We start from the raw sequence: 13,082 nt of genomic DNA on the forward strand, positions 1-13,082 counted from the left end.
TCCTTTCCCTGAAACAAGCCTTCTCCTCTGCCCCTGTGCTGCACCGTCCGGACTGCAACAAACAGTTCTACCTGGAGGTTGATACCTCCTCCTCTGGAGCCGGAGCGGTGCTCACCCAGAAGTCTTCCTCCGGGAGAATGGTAACCTGCGGCTTTTTCTCTAAAATCTTCTCCTCCTCTGAGCGCAATTATTCCATAGGAGACCGAGAACTGCTTGCCGTTAAATTGGCGCTGGAGGAGTGGCGTTACCTGCTTGAAGGGGCCCTATACCCGGTGATCATCTATACGGATCACAAGAACCTGGCATATCTCCAAAATGCCCAGAGACTTAATCCACGTCAAGCCCGGTGGTCTTTGTTCTTTGCCCGCTTCGATTTCATCCTTCATTTCCGCCCGGTGGACAAAAATGTCAAAGCTGATGCCTTGTCCCGATCCTTCCTGTCCTCCGACCAAGAGGAGGAGCCTATGCACATTATCGACCCCTCCAAGGTGATGAATGTGGCCCCCTTGGATTTGACTCGTCTTCCACCCGGCAAGACGTTCGTGGCGCCTCCAGACCGTGAGAGGGTTCTTCGCTGGGGTCATTCTTCTAAACTAGCTGGCCATGCCGGCCAAAAGAAGACCTTCCTACTCATTTCCCGGCATTACTGGTGGTCTACCCTGCGTAAGGATGTGGTAGACTTCGTCTCTGCCTGTTCATCTTGTGGCCGCAACAAAATTCCCAGACACTTACCGGCTGGTCATCTCCTGCCGCTTCCCATACCTGTTGCCCCGTGGCAACACATCGCTATGGACTTCATTACCGATCTTCCTGTCTCTGCCGGGTGTGCTGTCATTTGGGTGGTCGCGGACCGCTTCTCTAAAATGGCCCACTTCATTCCCTTGCCTGGACTTCCGTCTGCACCTGAGCTGGCTAAGGACTTTACTCGCCATATCTTCTGTCTCCATGGCCTACCCCTCCACATCGTGTCGGATCGAGGGGTTCAGTTTACCTCACGCTTCTGGAGAGCCACATGTAAACTGCTGGACGTCACCCTGGACTTCTCCTCCGCTTACCACCCTCAGTCCAATGGTCAAGTGGAGCGGATCAATCAGATCCTTACCAGCTATCTCCGGCACTTTGTTAATGCCCACCATTCTGATTGGGTGGACCTCCTTCCTTGGGCCGAGTTCTCTTATAATAACCACGAGAGCGAATCCTCTTCCAAGTCCCCGTTCTTTATTGTCTATGGCCAGCACCTCCGGATTCCGCTCCCTGTCTCCGTTTCTGTGGACAACCCTGCTGCGGAGTCTCTTGTCAGCGAATTTTCTACTATTTGGGAGAGTACCAGGTCCGCTCTTCTTCTGTCCTCTGAGCGGATGAAGAGATATGCTGATAAGAGACGTCTGGATCCGCCTCAATTCCGTCCGGGAGACAAGGTTTCGCTCTCGTCCAAACATGTGCGGCTCAAAGTACCCTCCTTCAAGTTGGGCCCTCGATTCATCGGTCCCTTCGAAGTCCTCAGGCAAATTAACCCTGTGGCCTACAAATTAAAACTCCCGGCCACCCTACGGATTCCCAACTCCTTCCACGTATCTCTCCTCAAACCCGTTGTCTTTAACTCTTTTTCCAATAATCCAGGTGCCCCTCCTGCTTCGGTTTCCGCTGATGACGTCTTTGAGGTAGAGAGTATTCTGGCCTCCAAGAGGGTAAGAGGAAAGACCTTTTTTCTGGTAGATTGGAAGGGGTTTGGTCCTGAGGAGAGAACTTGGGAACCTAGGGAGAACATCAATGCCCCGCTTCTCCTTGAAAAATTTCTTTCTGGACAAAAAAAGAGGGGGCCTAAAGGGGGGGGTACTGTAGCATCGGCGTCTCTGCCCCGTACTAGGCAGAGACTCCGTCCCTCTCACCTCCCCGCTCCTGGCGCAGCGTCCTCCTGCGCTTCTCTCCCCGCTGCTTCCGGCACGCGCTCCTTCCCCGGCAGTGTGCTTAGGGCGCGCGCCCGCGCGCTCCCCCTCTCTTATAGGGACCGCAAGCGCCGTCCTAATGAGTCCCCGGCCAATTGCCGGAGGACCTCCCATATTTAAGGCACCTCCCTCAAAATGGAGGTGCCCGAGCAATGTTGTTGCAAAGCCTTCACTCTGCTTCAGCCCTCAGGTCCCGTTACCAGTTACCAGCCAGTCACCTGCCAGATTCCTGCTTGTTACCTGCCAGTCACCTGCCGGATTCCTGCCTGTTACCTGCCAGTTACCTGCCAGATTCCTGCTTGATACCTGCCTGATATCCGCTTACCTGCTTGCAAGCCTGCGGTCCGACGGTCTGCTTTCCGACACCTGTCAGTCTGTCTATGGACCAGCCTGCCCGCTCACCTGGGAGCGCTCACCTGCTACCTGCCTGCTAGCCTACCTGGAGGCTCCGCCGACACTTGCCGTGACCACCTGCCTGTCCAGAGACTCTTGCCTGCTCACCTGGGAGCGCTCACCTGCTACCTGCCTGCTAGCCTACCTGGAGGCTCTGCTGTCACTTGCTGTGACCACCTGCCCGTCCAGAGACTCTCGCCCGCTCACCTGGGGGCGCTCACCAGCCACCTGCCTGCTGTCCTTCTACCCAGAGACTGTCCCTGTCACTTGCCGTGAGTACCCGTCCTTTTACCCAGAGACTGTCCCTGTCACTTGCCGTGACTACCTGCCCCTCTACCCAGAGACTGTCCCTGTCACTTGCCGTGACTACCTGCCCCTCTACCCAGAGACTGTCCCTGTCACTTGCCGTGACTACCTGCCCGTCTTCCCTGGGAGCCACCCGCTTCCTTACAAGGACTGCCCCCTTGTATAGTTGCACAGAGGTTCCACCTCCCAGACCCGTTACACTGGTGCTGTACCCAACTCATCCAGGGCCCTGGTGCGGTGGCTCACTGGGTAATAAAGGGGTTAAGGCCAGCTTGGCATTATCAGCTGGCCCTAAGCCCGAAATTCATGGGGTCACGCCAATATTAGACATGACCACCATGAATTTCTAGTAAAGTATTTAAAAAAAACACAACACCCAGAAAAAAGTCCTTTAATTGAAATAAACACACAATTCTTTATTGTTCTAAATTAAACTCTACTTACCATCACGCCCATTCCAGCTGAAGCCAACGATCTCCTGCAATAAAAGAAAAATAATAAAGCAACCTCATCCTTACCTTTCCATGGTTCCCACGACAGCTTCAGCTCTGCTACATCGAGATGACAGGCTGGACCGCAGCAGAACGCTGCCATCCAGCCTGTCTCTCTGTGACGGCATAAAGATGAGCCGAGGTCATGTCCAATGAACTCAGCTCACCTCATGCACGTCACTGACAGCGTGGGAAAATTCTCCTGCACTCAGCGCTTCAGCGTGAGAATTTTCCCACGCTGTCAGTGACGTGAATGAGGTGAGGTCATGACCTCGGCTCATCTTTATGCCGTCACAGAGAGACACTGAGGAGCGCAAGCATGCCTGCGCTTCTCAGTGTCTGCGGGATGACAGGCTGGATGGCAGCGTTCTGCTGCGGTCCAGCCTGTCATCTCGATGTAGCAGAGCTGAAGCTGTCCTGGGAACCATGGAAAGGTAAGGATGAGGTTGCTTTATTATTTTTCTCTTACTGCAGGAGATCGTTGGCTTCAGCTGGAATGGGCGTGATGGTAAGTAGAGTTTAATTTAGAACAATAAAGAATTGTGTGTTTATTTCAATTAAAGGACTTTATTCTGGGTGTTTGTGGGTTTTTTTTAAACTTTGACTATGGGGTTAATAATGGGGGTGTCTTATAGACGCCTCTCCATTACTAACCTGGGCTTGATGTCAGCTGGCATTATAAGCTGACATCAACCCCAGCCCTATTACCCCACTGCCACCGCTACAGGGCAGTGGGAAGAGCGAGGCTAAGTGCCAGAATTGGCGCATCCTATGGATGCGCCATTTCTGGGGCGGCTGACGGCTGGTGTTTCTAGCCTGGGAGGGGGCCAATATTCATGGCACCCTTCCTGGGCTATTAATATCAGCCCCCAGCTGTCTGCCTAGCCTTTGCTAGCTATTAAATTAGGGGGGACCCCACGTCATCTTTTTGAGGGGGTCCCCCATTTTAATAGCTAGTAAAGGCTAGGTATTCAGCTGGGGGCTCATATTAGTAGCCTGGGAAGCTCCGTGGGTATTAACCCCTTCCCAGGCTTCAAACATCTGCCCCAGCCGTCTGCTTAACCTCCGCTAGAGACTAAAATTACGGGGAACCCCACGCCAATTTTTTAATAAATCCTTTATTTTAACACTAAATGACAAGTACAGTAATCAACACTGTCACTGTACTTCATATATATGTGACTGACATGTTTCTATCTATCTAATCTATGTATGATTCTCTATTCCTTCTATTCTAAATTGTCGGGTACAGATGCTAAATTGCCGGCCGGCTTTTTTAAAGAGACGGTGCATGAAAACACTATTATATTTTTAAATAAATCCTTTACACTAAATGACAAGTACAGTAAGCAACACTGTCACTGTACTTCATATATGTGTGACTGACATGTTTCTATCTATCTAATCTATGTGTGAAGCTCTATTCTGTCTGTTATAAATTGTCGGGTACCGCTGCTGAATTGCCGGCCGGCTTTTTTAAAGAGACAGTGCATGAAAACACAATTATTTTTTTAAATAAATCCTTTACACTAAATGACAAGTACAGTAAGCAACACTGTCACTGTACTTCATATATATGTGACTGACATGTTTCTATCTATCTAATCTATGTGTGAAGCTCTATTCTTTCTGTTGTAAATTGTCGGGTACCGGTGTATGCCGCTGATGAATGGCCGGCTTTTCGCGTAATACATTCTACATTATTCTTAGTTGTTTTACTTCATGTAGAATTAACCTACAAGGAAAGAAAGGGTTTATTTTCATTCCGATATTTGTGTCCCATTGACTTGCATTGGTTTCTGGTATCGGAATAGGCGATATCCGATACTTTTTGGGTATCGGTCCGATCCAATCCGATACGATATTTCCTGATATCGGAAGGTATAGCTCAACACTATCCTTAACATATTTCACAGGAAAAAAGTTTCACTTTCGTTTTTGAACGTTTTATTATGAGCCCGTAAAAGTGGCTTAATACCTCTGACCACGTTGTTGACAGCAGTGACCTGGGGGTCAGAAATGCTTCCTGGGGCGATCCCCATACTGTCCCCATGTCATTTGAGCACTGTCACTATCGTTTTGGGCACTTGTTAGGCTTTTAAAAGACTGCCGGGGGTGCCACCGCAAAAATGCTCAAGTCTCCCATAGACTAACATTGGGCTCGTTGCTCGGGTCGAGCACCCGAGTATCACGGCGAGCTCGGCCCGAGCTTCGAGCACCCGAGCATTTTAGTGCTCGCTCAACACTACTGGCATAGAGAGAAACCGTATCCACCCTGCGTGTCATTTCTCCCAGGAAGTTCTCTAAAGCTGCTTGCACTTGAAATGTGGCCTGAACATTACTGCTGGTACTTTTCTGTGGGAATTTGCTTGCCTCCTACCAGCCTGGAATATTTCCAGCAAACTATGGTACGGCGCCATGGTATTAGCACTGCCCCCAGTACCAGTAGCGAAGCCATCCCCAATTTCCTTCTCAGGAATTTTATTTGGTAGACTGAGTGGCTACCCAAATACATTTTCTCAGAAAGGAGCTGAAGATAGAGTGGCAGTAGGTGCAAGTTTCTCCAGCCTGTTAGATATTAGAGGGTGAACGACAGCACATTGGATCAGTGGTTAGCACTGAAGACTTGCAGCACTGGGGTCCTGGGTTCAAATCCCAGCAAGGACAACATCTGCAAGGACTTTGTATGTTCTCCCCGTGTTTGCGGCGTGTTTCCTCCTCAGTAAAAAAGCAGCCATAGAGTGTCCGGGAACCTTCCCACACACTTTTCTTAGCCAGGACTGCTTCTTGGCATGGTTGGACGGTCCCACCAGAGAATCCTCTGGTGTGCCTTGGCTTCTACCTCAGGAGAGTTCATGATAGCACTAACTTTGCAACTGCTATGGGGCTGTTGAGCGGGGGAGAAAGGTTAGCCCTCAGAATCAAATCCTCTGGTGGGCACAATGTTTTTCAATCTGAAACAGATTCTCAGTGGGAGTTGTATTTCACCACAGCCATATTCTTTAGCTCGGTGAAAGGACTGGCATAGAGGGAAACCGTATCTACCTCGGCTGTCATTTCTCCGTCACCAGGTTCCGCCCATTGTCACACACGACCATGCCTGGCTGTATCTTCAGAGGTGAGAGCCACAGATCAGGCAGCTGTGTTACAGCTTTCAACAACTCTGCAGCATTGGGCGGTTTGTTAATTAAGCATTAAGCATGTTATCTTCAGCACAGCCTGTTGCCGCTTGGCCAAGGCAGTGCTGCAGTGCTGTCAGCTTGTGACTGATGTGGTCATTTTGGAGATGGAGGAGGAGGTGCATGAGAGGAAAATTGTGATTACATTGTTGTTAAATTGGTGATGCTGTTTTTTATACTAAAGAAATTTTGTTTTTTTTTACGTTTTTTTTTAAGACAAATGCATTCACCATGAAATGTCATTTTAACATTTTACAACCTTATCTGGCAATGTGGTGTGTGACACATCATCAGACACATCCTGTTTTATTTATGATGCAGGGACTCTGAAAGTCATAAAGCCTATTTTTATAGGGACATCAGACGGCCCTTACTATTCTTAAAAGGCCAGCAGTCGGCCCTAGCTATTGTTAGAGAGCCATCAGCCAGCTATGCTTTGTTGTTCCCATTATTAACAAGTGGGTCTCCTATACTGTTATTGCGTATCCAGTGACTGCAAGGGCTGCCAAAAATCTGGACGCAACCCAATATCCCTTTGAAGAGACATAGAGGAGGGTCTCAGTAAAAAAAAGTTCCCATTATAAAGGAGCGGGTCTCCTATAGTGGTAATGCCCATGCTGTGACTGCAAGGGCTGCTAAAATTTGTGAAAAACCCCACTAAGAATTTAAAGACACATAGAGCAGGGCCACAGTAACAAGGTACGACATGTTCCAATTAGAAAGGAGAGAGTCTGCTATAAAGTTATAGGTTATGCAGTGAGTCCAACAGCTGACAATTTTAGGAAAAACCCCACTAAGAATTTAAAGACACACAGAGCAGGGCCACAGTAACAAGGTATGACATGTTCCAATTAGAAAGGAGAGGTTCTGCTATACAGTTATAGGGTATGCAGTGAGTCCAATGGATAACAAATTTTAGTTAAAACACCACTAAGAATTTAAAGACACACAGAGCAGGGCCACAGTAACGACAAATTCCCATTAGAAAGGAGAGAGTCTCCCATAGTGTTGGCCTATGCAGTGAATGCAAGGGCTGCCCAAAATTTGGAGGCACTTCAATGCCCCTTGGAAGAGACGTGGAGGAGGGCCTCATAAAAAAATGTTCCCATTAGAAAGGAGCGGGCCTCCTATACTTGTGATGCCCATGCACTAAGTGTATGGGCTGACAAACATTTACCCCTGGGGGGTATACATGAACATTCTGTATAAAAAAATTTTTTTACGGGCATCATAAACGCCCTTAAAAAAAAATTAGGTGGGTGTTGCATCACGGACCACGGTTACCCTGGTGATATGGTGGTGGAGGATGAGGAGAAGGAGGAGGACAAGAGCAAATAGCCAAAATCAGGAAGCATATACCCAGGTGTGGGTGTGAAAAGGTGCATGGGAATACACCTCCCAAGAAAAGACACAGGATTGGAGTTTATGTTACGCTGCTATCATTCGGTGGTGTTGAGAAGTCTGGCCCAATCCAGCCCTTGTTCATTTTTATAAGAGTCAGCCTGTCAGCATTTTCAGTTGACAGGCGAATGAGCCTATCGGTTAGAATTCCACCGGTGGCACTAAAAACCCGCTCTGACAAAACGCTAATGGCAGAGCAGGCCAGGACCTCCAAGGCATAGAGAACCAGTTTATTCCACGTATCCAGCTTGGATACTCAATAATCATAAGGCACAGCGGAATCACGGAGGACGTTGGTACGGTCGGCAAGGTACTCCCTCAGCATCTTCCCAAACTTTGCACTCCTTGTGAGAGTACCCCGCGCCTCAGGGCCTGTGATATGGGAGGGTCTGAGAAAATTCTCCCAGAACTTTGACAGTGTTCCCCTGCCTCTGCTGGATTGAACTTGTGTCTCTCTCGCCTGTACTCCTTGGTTGTCCAGCGAAGTGTGCCCTTTGCTGCCAGCGTTTTCAGATGATAATTTTTTTAACAGTTCCGCAACAAGGGCCTTCTGGTACAGCCCCATTTTTGTAGACCTGTCCGCCTCAGGAATAAGAGATATAAAGTTCTCCTTGTAGCGTGGGTCTAGAAGTGTCACCAACCAGTAATGACTGTCACCCAAAATTTTGAGAACGCGAGAGTCATGGGAAAGGCAGCGTAACATAAACTCGGCCATGCGTGCCAGACTACTAACAGGCAAGACTTCCGTGTCCTCACCAACAGGATGACTGACCATGCTCTCCTCCTCCTCTCTGTCCTCTGGCCATCCACGCTGAACAGACGGTATGACAGCTGTGCAGGTAGTACCGTCTATAATGCATGAAACTAGCTCCTGTCCTTCCTCCTCTTCCTACTCTTCTTCATTGTCACCCAATCCACATTGGGATGGGATGAGGCTTGGCTGTGTGAAATCACCCTGTATGGTTCCTTGCTCCATCTCATCGTGCTCCGCCTGCAATGCATCCTCTTTGATTGTGAGCAGAAAGAGTTTTAGAAGACAGAGAAGCGGGATAGTGACGCTAATTATGGCGTCATCGCCGCTCACCATCTTGGTAGAGTCCTCAAAGTTTTGGAGGATGGTACATATGTCTGACATCCATGTCCACTCCTGAGGTCTTATGTGTGGAGTCTGAACTGAATACCGACGGCCTTGTTGATGCTGGTACTCAACAACTGCCCTCTTCTGCTCACAAATCCTTCCAAACATCTGCAGTGTAGAGTTCCAACGCGTGGGGACATCACACACCAGTCTGTGAGCCGGAAGCTGCAAATGCTGCTGAAACACTGCAAGGGCGGTGGAAGCTGTAGCTGACTTTCTAAAATGGGCACACAGGCAGCATACTTTAACAAGCAGATCCGGCAGCTCTGGGTAGGATTTGAGAAACCGCTGAACCACAAGGTTAAGCACATGGGCCAGGCATGGTACGTGTGTTAGCTCGGCTCGCCTCAGACCCGCCACCAGGTTCCGGCCATTGTCACACACAACCATGCTGGGCTGTAGGTCAGAGCTGTCCACAACTCTTCAGCATTGTGTGGTTTTTCACCTAAGCATATTAGCTTCAGCACAGCCTGTTGCCGCTTGGCCGAGGCAGTGCTGCAGTGCTTCCAGCTTGTGACTGATGTGGTCATTTTGGAGATGGAGGCTGAAGAGGAGGAGGAGGCTGAGGAGGATGAGGTGCAGGAGCTGTAGACCGAGGGGGAAACCCTCATTGACCTAGGGCCCGCAATCCTTGGCGTCAGGAGGACGTGTTCCATTCCAAGGTCCGACTGGGTCCCGGCTTCCACTATGTTAACTCTGTGTGCCGTCAGCGATACATACCATCCCTGCCCACAAGCACTTGTCCACGTGTCCGTGGTTAGGTGGACTTTACCGGTAACTGCGCTGTTGAGAGCACGGCTAATGTTTTGGGACACGTGCTTGTGTAATGCGGGGACGGCACACCGGGAGAAATAGTGGCGGCTGGGGACCGAGTACCGAGGGACGGCTGCCATCAGGTTGCGGAATGCTTCCAACTCCATGAGCCTAAAAGGCAACATTTGGAGCGCAAGCAGTCGTGAAATGTGAGAATTTAGTAGTGTGGCCTGTGGGGCGTTGGCTGAATATTTGCGCTTGTGTTCCAAGGACTGGGGTATGGACAACTGAACGCTGCGCTAGGACAATGACATGGACGTGCTTCCTGATGCTGTTACTTGAGAGTGTGCAACAACAGGTGCAGGGCAGGAGGCATCTTCGCATGCACCATGGACAGGGGATTGACTTGCATGCACAACAGCGAAAGAAGCAATGATGCCACCCGCAGACACTGTTCCTGGACCCTGGGGTTAGGCCCACAAAGTCGGGTGCTTTGTTGCCATGTGCCTGATCATGCTGGTGGTGGTCAGGCTGGTTGTTTTGCCACCCCTGCTGATGCTGGCCTGGCAGGTGGTGCAAATTGCCTTTTTAGAGTTATCGGCAGAGTCTTTAAAAAACAACCAGACTTGGGAAGACCTAACAGTTATACTGGCAACTTCCTTTGTGTTGGTGTTACGGGGAACGGTTGCCTGCCTACTATCTGCGGCCACCACACTGCTTCTTCCTGCCTGTTGGGGTGCTCTGCCTCCCTCCCCCTGTGTGCTGCTGTCCTCACTCTGCATGTCCTCCTGCCAGGTTGGGTCAGTTACTATATCATCCACCACCTCGTCTTCCACTTCCGCACCCTGGTCCTCCTCCTGACTTTCTGGCAATTGTGTCTCATCATCGTCCACCTCTTGTGACACTTTCCCGTCGCCTTCGTATGACCGTGGCTGCTCAAATATTTGGGCATCGCTACACACGATCTCCTCTTGCCCCGCTTCAAGTGGACTGGGCGAGAGGCCAGAATCTATAAATGGAAAAGTGAACAGCTCTTCAGAGTGTCCATGTGTGAGATCAGTTGTCTCTGCGTACTCAGCATGGTGGGAGGTAGGAGGATCAGGGTGAGGAATATGCGGTCCAGACTCACGGCTACTGAGACTTGACCGTGTGGAAGACAGGGTGGTGGTGGTGGTGGCTAAGTGACTGGAAGCATTATCCGCTATCCAACCAACAACCTTTTGACACTACTCTGTAGCTCAATAGTGGTGTGCTGCAGTTCCCTAGAAATTGGGACAGGGAGGTCAGGAGAGAAGATGTGGGTATTTGTTGTGGCACAATTTCGGCTTGCCCACGGCCTTGTCCTCGGCCTCTGCATGTGACGCGCCCCTGGGCCTGTGTCGCGCTGCGCTGCGCATGCGGGAGCTTACCCGGAGCCGGATCTGTGGAGGGTTGTAGTCTCGTGGCGGTGACCCGGTCCGTGCCCAGGGAGTCAAACTAGACGGCAGTCCATTAGTAGTAAATGGTTGATGACTACGCCACCCGTTGAGTGCAGCCAGGGGGCTGCTGCTGCAGGGCAGACCGCTGAGGCCGATGGTGGGATTGTGCAGCGTGATAGTATAACCCCCAACGGGAGGGGTATGGCCTCAGGGCAGCCGACGTGGATGATGGGGGTAGCAGGAACCACTCAGAGACGGTACGATGTAGTTCAGGGTCTTTACTGGTAACAACAAAAGACCCTCCCGGAGTACTTGCTAGCGGATGGGGCCTGGTCAGTCCTTGAGCAGATGGGATCTCCCCTGGCCAGGCGTAGTTGTAGGCCTCCCAAACTGACTGTACTCTTCTGGCTACCTTGCTAGGAGCTGATGTAAGTAGCCCACGTCCCTGAGTGTACCGTGTGGTGCTCACCCGTATGGCCGGTGACTCGGGGCCTTCTAATGGCTTCCGCTCCACGATGGCGGTGCCTTCGGGCTTCTGGGCCAGAGGACCTGAAATCCCCTGCCTGACGGATTCTGCTGCTGGGCAGGAATTAGTCCCCACAGCCTCGGACTCCGGGTCCGGTAAAAAGTCTTCTTAGTCAGGGCGAACTCTGCAGCTGCCAGCCCCTGACTCCTTGTAACTGCTGTTTCTTCCTATGCTGTCTATACTTCTTCTCTTCTTCTACTCACTCACCCTGCCTCAGCCCCAGGTTTATATAGGGGAAGTTCTTCCCCTCCCAAGACTGGGCAGGAGGTGTGGCATGCACAGGATCCCTGACTAAAGGACCTCCCACCTGCTCTCAGACATAACATTACGTTACTGTGGCAACCAGACCCCTGGGGTGTCACACATGCACCATTACCATCACGTCCAGTTCCCCGTCCTTTGCCACGTGCTTTGCCTATTTTAAATGGAGGACAGTATCTTCCACGCTCACTACAAATGACTGAGTTTGGATCAAATTTATATGTGATCCGTGTGACGGAGAAAACAGAGTTTTAAATACCTGGCCTGTAGGTAAGTAGTTTGACCAGCAAACTGCTGTGAATTGCTTCACTGACACACTGAAAAAATATTTTAATGGAGGCCAGAAATGGTAGTATTTTCTGACAACGTATATGTGAGCCGTGTGACGGAGAAAACACGGTTTTAAATACCTGGCCTGTAGGTAGCTGTTTTGAACAGCAAACTAGTGTTAAAAACTTTGCTGACACACTGAAAAAAAAATTTAAAGGAGGCCAGAAATGGTAGTATTTTCTGAAAAAGTATATGTGAGCGGTGTGATGGAGAAAACACGGTTTTAAATAGATGGATTTTAGCGCTGTAATATGGAAAGGAACTGGCTGTATTCTGCAGTGCCAACAAGCGAAAAACAGTGTTCTCCGGATTGCTTTTTAAGCAAATAATGAGGCTTAAGATGCAAATAAAATTATTTCTTTCCCCGGAGACCTGGGCCTATTTCCAGAAATATCTAACAGCAGCAGCTGACAGAACTGGAATGGAGCCTCTTGTGCTATGTGCACTGCAGTCTGCAGTATATATATATATATATATATATATATAAATACCCTGCCTGCCTATATACACTCCTGCCTGATATCTCTGCAGATGGATTAGTTAGTCCTCAAAAGGACTGTTTGTTAAGATGGATATGTGTAATGTACGTTTTTTCTCCCTACACTACCTAATACACGATCAAATCTCTCCCTGACACAGCAGTGTGGCGCCCTGCTACGCATTGGTGCCACAGATCCCAGAGGGGTGCATGGACGGATTTCTCCACAAGAGGCCCTCAGAGCATACACACACCTCCACCCTACCACCTCAGACCACCAGAGGGAGCCCGGATAGGGTTATATATACTGGAGGGTGGAGTTAGTCTAGTGTAGTCTAGAACAGTCTACAGAACACAGCTAAGAGTTCAGCAGGGGAGCACGAGGCTCCTGCAAGTCTAGACTCAGTGAGCTCAGTTTTAGAGAGCTTAAGGTGTGCCGACGCCATTAGAGCGGTGAAGCGC

This window comes from Phyllobates terribilis, unplaced genomic scaffold, assembly GCF_046119375.1.
Source record: "Phyllobates terribilis strain yellow unplaced genomic scaffold, ASM4611937v1 Scaffold_7__3_contigs__length_470593459, whole genome shotgun sequence".
NCBI classification, from domain to species: Eukaryota; Metazoa; Chordata; class Amphibia; order Anura; family Dendrobatidae; genus Phyllobates; species Phyllobates terribilis.